The following is a 9,411-nucleotide window of genomic DNA, read 5'->3' as shown; positions in this document are numbered from 1 at the left end:
CAAGTGCCAAAACTTGCAAAAATAATTAGCTTGAGTAGCGTTGAAAATAGAGTGTTTTATTCGTAATTCCAGGGAATGAGGGACGTAAAAAGGCTACAAGTAAGAAGCTGTATGTAATAGGAATGCACGCGTCGAAGGACGTGACGAGGTGCAAACTACTAACACTTGGGGCACGCCAAAGTAAGACGGTGCGATAGTAACAATAAATAAGGTCAATAACAAATACGGGTAGACTATGTTTTACTCTGTATTTATATCAAGCGTTAAGGTAAATCAAGTTCACAAAGTCTTATATGTATCTGGTCACATCGTGGGGCTAACCACTATAGAGGTTATTTCGCTAGTGTAATAGGGATATTTGGTCAGTGTTAAAGGGGTTATTTCGTCATTATTATATACTTACCCGGTCAGTGTTATAGGGGTTACTCGGTTGGTATTACATGTGTTACTTAATCAATGTTATAAATGTTACTTTAAGTAGCCGCAGGGTGTAGCCGGCCGCACACAAGCTGAATTAGTATTTAATCTTGAGGGAAGATGGACATGAATATTACCTGTATCTTATTTTCTAAAAAAAAAAAAATTGAATACATTAGCAATTAAGGTGGTTTAAGTCGAAATTTATATGGCCTAAAATGATTAAGTTTGATTTCATTAACGTTTCACGACTAAACAGTTAAAATATTGGAACTAAAAAAAAAAGTAAATTTCTATAAAATGAATAGAGAACATAGCAAAAGCAAAAGTACATGATCCATACACTTCAATTACACAATTTATTTCACCTAATACGGTGTACAAACATAGATTATAATCCCAAATCATAAAAATAGATCTTAATTAAATTAAATAAAAATCAACCCAACTCACCCAACGTGATTAATATTATACTTTATATATATATATATACACACACGTATATCATACTATAACAACCAAAACGATAATATTGTAAATATGATTCTTTGTCATATTATTAACTCATCACTCAATAAGACTCAAATCAACTCAATCCGAACAACCCGTTCATAATCCCTCATGCCCTAGGGTGGAAGAAACACACAAATATTTGGAAAGTCGTGTCAAAGCAACATAAATGATGAGCATGAGTAGGTAGTTCATAAAATAACGAGAAGATTATACAAGTATTAGATGAGATTAGATAGTATCTGCGTTGGGATCTTTCTCTGCTCACTCAGTCTTAATCTAAGGAGCAGGACTTGTGCAACGCATGCCCTTCTCGCACGCTTAATTTCGGCTCCATTTTTTTTTTCCAATTAAATCTTTAATAATAAATACAATAAATAAATAAATAAATAAAAATAAACTCCACACTCAACAAGTCCACATGGGATTTGATTGATAATTTAGTTAAATAGTGAAACTTTTGTTTTTGTTTTGTTTTATTTTGTCTTTTTCTTATTTGTTCTTACTCTACTCTACTCGAATATACACTGTACTATGAGTATCTACTATGTCTTGGGTCAAACTATTGTTTAATTGTACGTGTGCCATTTTTATTTTTATTAAACTAACCACGCCAATTTTATTAATTGGTTTTTCTTAGATTAATTGACATATTTTGCTTCCTTGGAGATGGGATTGGGACCACCACTTAGCGGCTTCTACGGGAATGCCTTGTGCGCTGCCGTCGACCGCCGTTGTTGTTCCGCCCATGTTGCCACTAGTGGCTAGCATAAACAAAGTGGTCCTGGCTAGCATCATGGGCTTTTTAGTTCTTAATGTTTGATTGGAATTTGGCCCAATTAATATAGTGTTTTTTCTTCAGTCCACTTGTCTTTTGACTTTATTGTAAGTTATATGGTTGACTTTTTTAAAAAATTTGTATAACTTGATAATACTGGTAGAGTGGTAGTCATATAAGTTTTCATTTGCGAGTAAACGTATCAAGTGCTCGTCGTAAAGATAGGCCTTGCGATGCAATCCAACTTTTCTTCTACATTCGATTCATAAAACGACATTACTGGTTTAATATATGCTAGGATATACTCGGAATACTCTCCTATACACTATACCAATATGCATGGCAATATTACCAACAAGTAAATAACACAAGGAAACTAGCTAATTACATAAAAGTCAACCATAATTATTTAGTACTTCCTATATTTGATTGGATTGTGACTTTACCACAAAGGTTTTATTACAAGGAGTGAAAAATTATTGTACCAAGTTTTACGGACCACAATAAAAAGAATAAGGATCATATCATATCTTCTTGTAAACTTCCTTTTGTTTTACCTCTAAAACAAATAAATTTTAAAATTAAATTTTATAAAGTATAGTGCATGAAGCTGAGATGAGTTATGGACAAAGTTATAGCTGTCAATCCATAAGCATATAAGTATAAGGTTGGTCTGACCTTTTTCACGCGAAATGCGCATGGGGTCAACCTCTGTTATTATGCTGCACCAAGTACTCATCTGCTGCTACTGTACATCGATCTACTTACTACACTATCCACTGTCTGACTGCTCTATATAAAGGTATAAGCTTGCATTGCATAAGCTTTTTATCTATTCGTAACCTATTGATAATGAGTTTATAAACATGTCTATAACACATCCGAGTGTAGTATTTAAAATTATGTACATAATGCATTGATTATCAATTTTACACAACTACATGAGTACGACATACTCACTCTTTAGATGTTTAATCTGTTGATGAACTAATAACCTTAAACAGTTTTTGAAACGGCGTTTGAGAATATTAGTAGTAGATACACCCGAATGTAAAATAGATGCAAAATTGTACAAATTCAAGTTGTATGCTAGATCATAATTGTAAAGTGGATTGCTCGTACATCACAGGTACCATTGTTAAAAAAATAAAATTAAAGTGGCTTAATTTGTCAGAAATGAAAAAAAAAAAAAAAAAAAAAAAAAAAAAAAAACTTCTAGGTGTCTCTTGGTAGACTTTATTTTTGGAGTGGTAATTTGTCGCAACTCAAATTGTCCTTACATGATTAAGAAAAATTATTACTGAATTAGCAGTTATTAGGTAATTATTTCTATTTTTTTTTAACGAATATATTTTAAGACTTTGGAGCATGCATGTTTTCCTTTTGTTCACATGCAGGAGAATTTTATACAAGTGCATGTATAATAAAATTAAACTTTAATCTTGTCGGTATTTTGAGGATAGCAATTCAAAATTTTAAAAATGCAGCCCTTAATATTTTGTTTGGATGATAAATTTGTACGGATGGTGAGATAGACACAATAGTAAAATATCGTGAGTATAGATCATTATTAGCCATTAATAAAAGGTAAAATATAATTTAAACCATTAATAATTGATAATAACCTCTATAGATTTAATGTTGAAACAATCACTATTTTAGGAAGTTTTGCAAACACTGTAATATTTTCTTATTTGCAAACGGCTTCTCTCTATCACTTTTCTCATCACAATAGTCCTCCAAAAGGCACCCAAAACTTTACCATAGTCCTTATTTTATGTCTCTCTATAACCCTCGTCATTTTAAAATCTGTACAATAGTTTTATGTTGTAGTGTTAGGGGAACAGAAAGAGTATAGCAATCTCTAACATGTGTTATATTGGTCCATCACTTCTTTTAAAAGTTGCTAGAATTTGTGGAACTATGACTCCTGGATAATTAGCAAGGTCGGGCCTTAATCATTCACATTTACAAAAGTCATAGCTAAAAATTAATTTATATACTTCGTTAGTTGTTAATAAACAATTTCTCCTTTACGATTGAATGATAAAATTTCTAGCTTATATATATTGATTGATGATCAATTCAATCAACTTGTTACAAACTATACATACTATGTACTAATTGAGAATTCAAGATATTCAACTACGAAAATAATTTTAAATTGAAACCGAGAAGCTACAATCACAAATTTACAATTTCACAACAATAATAAGGAATATATTCTCTACGTAAAACCTAATGCAAACAGAATTTCCTTGAATTATTTGTTGGAAATAAAGAATCCTCATCATTAAGAAATCGCCACTTTTCTCTTCCTCCATTGAAAAAATAGTAATTTAACTCACGTTTCTTACATCATTTATTCTTTTAAGTGCATGATTCCAACATGAGCCAATGTCATTTGCATGCAATTTTAATTAGAAAATTTCATCAGCCACTTTTTTTGTTACATGTTGCTTGATCTAACAAAAAATCTCTATCATTGTTGATGGAATTTATTCTTCTTGTACGTGCTTGTAAATTTATGTATCTGAGTCCCTACCAAAATCATATTTACTTGGCTCTACCGTACACACGGAAATGTGTAGTACCGTTTTAATACAGAGTACTTCACCACAGGGGTTAGTACCGGTTCTATTATATTTTACACAATAATCGCTATCTACATAACCTATTTTAATTATCCTTTATCATTTATACGCAAGAAAAAAATATAATCTTGTGAATATATATCTTTTTGTTTTTTTAGGAAACAATCTTTTGTATTATTTTATTTTACTAATGTCTTGTTTAATATTTTACTGTACCAAATAATCTAGTTGACAACTAAAGTCGCAATTTACAACAGGCCCTTGTGAATACCTCGTCAAGACTTGGATTTAGTAATTATCCATCCCTACCCCCTAGAATAGGGAGCTCTACCTACACCCCCTATCAAAACATTACACTTAATCATCCTATCTCCGTACCCACTACATACAAACTGATTTTACCCCTATACATACAAAAAAATCAAAACCTCCTTTTGCATTTTCTCTCTCCTCACCCATTTGCCATCTTCTCTCTCCTCACCCATTCCTGATTTCTCAATCATTTTTCTCTCATCAAAAGCTTTAATGGCAAAATTGTTATAAAATTATCACAAGAATTTGTTCAATCACTTCGAAATTCATCAAAACAAAGGCGAAATTTAAAAAGAGTAAATTATTTTGTTCAAGTTTGGAACGAAAAAAAGTATAAACCTTAGGTTTACTAATTTTTTGTTGCGATTGTATTTCAAGAATATAATTGAAAAATCAACCATGGAAAATGTATCAAGGTAAGTATAATAATATAGTTCTAGTAAAAAAACCATTAAATTAAACCAATACATTCATTATTTATTTATTTATTTGGAAAACAAAGGAAACAGTTTCAAAGAAGAAAAACAAAGATTATGGAGAAATGCAAGTATTAATAAATTTAAATCGTAGTGATTTTATTTTTTTATTTATTTTATTTTATTTTATTTTTGTTCATTTCAATTTTTGATAAATGTTCATTTGTATATTAGTATATAGTCATTAACATATTAAATAGATAGATAATGTATATAAATGTTCATTTATATATAAAAGTTTATAATATATAAAAGTTCATTTATGTAGAAATGTTCATTCATATATTAGTACATAGTCATTCATGTAATAACATTAATTCTTTATCATAGTTTGGAGTGGGAAAATATTTGATAAATGTTTATTTTTATTTTGCTAGATGTTCAATTACATAATAGTATATGGTCATTCACAATTTCACATACTAGCATACAATTATTAAAATTTTGATAAATGCATGTTCATATTTTTGTCATCTTCTTCAAATATTCCATGTTCGTTTCAATTTTGAATTTCAATATATGTCTTTTCTCATGTGGACATATGGTCAATCACATATTCATAGCTTCAAGAGTGTTTATTTACTATATATTCTATGCATATATGTTCATCGATTATGATCTTTCAAGGTCATTTTCAAACTAATATATGTTCATGTATATATCAATAGATGTTCATATCCATGTTGAATTAGGTAAATATGTTTATTTTTGTATTAATAGTTGTTCATTTTCATATTAATAGATGATCATTTCCACACTAATATATGTTCATTTATATATTAATTAATATATGTTCATTTATATTCTAATAGATGTTAATTTTCATATCGACCATGTTTTATATTCATCCATGTTTATATTTATATGGTTCATTTTCAACATTTAATTTTGCTCAAATCCAATACAATATGTTTTTATTAGTTATGCGAGAATCGTGCATAAAGTGAGTTCGACCGCACAATAGCAAGGAAAAAAGGTAGATGGCAAAAAGAAGGAAACCATGAAGACATGGAGTCGCCAAGCAACATGAACCAATATCACCAGATTGAATTTTTTGATTTGGATCAAGAAGTTTATTGCATTGGCGGATCCAGGGGGTACATAGAGTTACAGTTGTACCCCCATTCCGCCAAAAAAAAAAAATACTGTTAAGATTAGAGACCGCCTTTTGTAATAGGAGGTCTCTTAGTGTAATACCGGAATATTTTATGATTTTATATATAGTTTATATTTATTTATTAAATAACTTTCCTATTCTCATATTTTTATTTTAGAGTTCGGAAAATTTTAAAACCCTATTTTAATTTAAATATGACTCTTTATTTTTTTTAAGCGTATATAAACTATTTAACCCTAATAAGTTTTTGATATATAATAAAGTGTAGCCGTGTCTTTGCTTTTAAGAGTTCTTAACTTCTTATTGACTTTGTTTATTTTGTTGGTGCGTGAAAATCAATTCACCAAACACTTCCACCTCTTTAATTATGGATATACAATTATCACTCTATATGAGATCAAATTTTGTATCTTTGCTTATTAATTGGGAGTGCACTATGCGTGATGTGACTGATGTCTTGGATCGCTACCCAAAATTCACAAGTTCGGCAGCCTTCGTTTATTTTTTTTTTTTTTTTTGAACCGAACGGTAATCACACTAGCAATGATTTTGGAGTCGTATGTTTATATTTTTGTCTAATAATCACACTTTGTTTGCTTATTCGTATTATTATATGTGATCACATCTTAATTCTTTGAGTTGTATGATAAATTGTGTGTATTGATTATTCTCCGTATTGTTGTGTAAAATAAATTTATGACGTCCGTATCATGAAGATTTATATATGTGTAATTACAATGCTGTATTATTATATGATTAATTGTGTTATTATTTTTAGGGTTTTTAATGTTGTTGCTCTAGAGAGTATTGTTTTATTGAGGTTTTAGGGTTACTCATGAAAATTATTATATTGGGTAGAGATTTGATTATATTTGGGTTATTAGTATTATTTCCCTAAGAGTTGAGATGTTTATGAATCGAATTGTTGTATAATTTGGGAACATGTGCCATTAATGATATATTATTTATTATTATGTGAAAGATTATTTGATCGATGTATGAGATCAAAAGGTTGAGAAATATTGTTTTGTTATTGGTTTGAGGCTCGGCGTTATATAACTTAGCCCTTGGCATGTTGGTAAGAGGATGATAATCATGAGTTAAGAATGAGGTACAATCATTATTATTTATTTTTCTATAGTCCCTTACAGTGGGAATTGACCCGTATGTGGTCTGGTTCAAGGTGTTTATTTTCTGGTTATTGAGAGTATTCAAGTTTTTATACTTGTTGGTTTTATTCGAATTACCCATGTCCAAGGCTAGGTATAGAACAATGAGCATGACACACTTATGGGATAGATGAGTTAATTGAGTAAAGGAATGAATTACTAATATTCGAGGTTGGATCTAAAGGATATTTGCAGAGTACATAGTTTTAACCCTTGAGGTGTATATGTGTAATGTAGTTTTGAACTACATTGTATAATAAAGCTAGTAATGTTGATCATCCTATTATTCCTTGTATTCTGATATGTGGTGATTACTCAGCTTTTGCTGACGTGTGTGTTATTTTGTTGTGCTACTTGTGTTTGCGGCCATGTCTTTTTCTTATGGTGGCCCTGCGACGATCTATTTTGGAATTTGTCCTTAATGGTGAGCAGACAAGATTGTTTTAGCAGGTTGATCAAGTGATCGTAGCTAAAGGAGCTCAAGTGATCGATTAGTATGCTATAACGAGTTTATACAGTTGTATAAATAGCTCACCTAGTTTATTGGGTTGTAATTATTGGGATTTTGTAAGCCTTAACACTTGACAGATTGTCGAGTGTGGCGGTAATACCTCCGATTTAGGTGTATGCTTCCGCAAATTTTATTTAAAGGTTGTTTGTTTTTCCTTTATTTATTGTTTATTATTAGTTAGTAAATCGGGGGTGTTACACTTAGGCACTGTTATGTAGTACGCCGCATCACCGAATCAGCCGCGCCTTTTTATGTGTAATTTAAAGAGACCGTCTTTGTAAAAATTTGGTCTCTTAGCTTATTTTTTATATACCTTCCATGCTAGAAGCCTTAGTTAATTTTATACTTAATTTTAAGCCTTAGTGTCGGAAGATAGGGTGTATAGTACACACAAATATTAATACAAATATACAATAGTAAAATTATTTATTAACTCAAAATTTATTAGTTAGGAAAAAATTATTACGCTCCACATATTACTTTTTATTTTGTAATTTGTTTTTTTATTAAATGTAATTTCGTACCCCCATTCCCCAAATCCTGGATCCGCCACTAGTTTATTGTGTTTAATAATAATTAATATATGTGGTGGAATTGTATTGTATATTAATTTAATATCCAATTGTTCAACTTTTTGGTGGTATACAATTTCATTTGGTTTTATTAAGAAGGAAATGAATTTTTTTCCCCCTTGAGTACTATTATAAATAGTCATGTAGAAACACAATTACAAAAATATAATAATTTGAATATTTCGTATCGTACTATCATAACTAAACATTTAATAATTATTCTATAGAATTGAACATTTAATAATACAAAAGTGAACATTTGCAATGATAAAAATGAACATTTTATAGGTAATTCGGAACTGAAAAAACAATCAATATGACGTCATTAGGAAGGAGTGGGGGTGTAGGCAACTCTACCTACCCCTGAGTCTAGGCAAAAATTTGTATGGATTTAGAGGAGCAAGGTATGTTATGGGCTATAACTCGTTTTGCATCGGGCCATAATCTTGAGAATCCACAGTAGATACTCTAGCGGGCTTACTGCATTGAACCTCGTTGATTTCTACTAAAGTCATAATGTACTAAAGCCCAGTTGACTTGCATAATTGGATCGATGATCCTAAAATTTTTACTCAATTCTTATGAATAAATCATAAATTATAACTTCCTGATCAATTGTTGATCATATTAATGTATGAATTGAACACAATAAAGTATGTATTTGTATTAAGTTGTTTTTTCTTGAACACAAATTCAAGCATACGATTCTTATCAAAGTACTTCATCGTTATAGAATAATAATAATTAAAAAATTAGTTTTGAAATAACAATGCTTACAAATGTACTCAAATTTGAATTACCTAAATAATAAGTGGCTCTAAATCATACTACATTGTAAATCTAATTAAAACATATACGAGTATATATCAATCACCAACGGGGTTTCGGCAAAAAGGACAAACATGTTTTCCATGAAGCCATCTAAGCACACAAGGCTCATGAAACACATGATCGC

The sequence above is a fragment of the Chenopodium album genome, chromosome 25 (assembly GCF_948465745.1).
Source record: "Chenopodium album chromosome 25, dcCheAlbu1.1, whole genome shotgun sequence".
Lineage (NCBI taxonomy): Eukaryota > Viridiplantae > Streptophyta > Magnoliopsida > Caryophyllales > Amaranthaceae > Chenopodium > Chenopodium album.
Note: the sequence above shows the minus strand (reverse complement) of the source record.